Here is a 1,058-nt window from a genome sequence, read left to right on the forward strand (position 1 = left end):
TGAGTGAAATAAGTCAAACAGAGAAAGTCAAGTATCATATGGTTTCACTTATTGGTGGAGCATAACAAATAATATAGAGGACAAGGGTAGATGGAGAGGAGAAGGGAGTTGAGGGAAATTGGAAGGGGAGGTGAACCATGAGAGACTATGGACTCTGAAAAACAACCTGAGGGTTTTGAAGGGGCGGGGTGGGAGGGTGGGGGAACCAGGTGGTGGGTATTAGGGAGGGCACAGATTGCATGGAGCACTGGGTGTGGTGAAAAAACAATGAATACTGTTACGCTGAAAATAAATAAAAAATTTAATTTAAAAAAAAAAAAAAAGAAAGAAAAGATGTCTCCTCTCACCACTGCTTTTAAACATCAAACTGGAAGTCTTAGCTAATGTGACAAGACAGGAAAACAAAGGGTATACAGATTACGAAGGAACAAATAAAACTGTCTATTCATAGATTAAGTTTGTCTTTGTAGAAAATCTGAAAGAATCAGCAACAACAATAAACCCTCCTGTAACTCATAAGTGATTATAGCAAGGTTGCATGATGCAAGATGAACAATCAAAAGCCAACTGCTTTCCTAATACTAACAAATGAACAATTGGAATTTGAAATTAAAAATAAAATACCATTTACCTCAAAAAATGAAATACTTCAGTATAAATCCAGCAAAATGTGTATAAGTTCAATATGAGAAAACCACAAAAATCTGATGAAAGGAACCAGAGAACTAAACAAATGGTGAGCTATTCCATGTTGATGGACAGGAAGATTCAATATTGTTCAGATGTCAGTTCTTTTTGATCTACAAATTCAATACACTCTCCAACAAAATCCTAGCAGATTATTTCATGGGTATCAACAAACTATTCTCAAGTTTATATGGAGAAGCAAAAGATTCAGAATAGCCAACACAACACTGAAGAAGAAAAAAATCAGAGGACTGCCATTACCTGATTTCAAGACTTAACCGTAAAGCTACAGTAATCAAGACAATGTGATATTGGTGAAAGAAAGGACAAAATAGATCAATAAACCAGAGTACAGAGTTCAGAAATGGGCT

The sequence above is a fragment of the Martes martes genome (assembly GCF_963455335.1).
Source record: "Martes martes genome assembly, contig: scaffold_131, whole genome shotgun sequence".
Lineage (NCBI taxonomy): Eukaryota > Metazoa > Chordata > Mammalia > Carnivora > Mustelidae > Martes > Martes martes.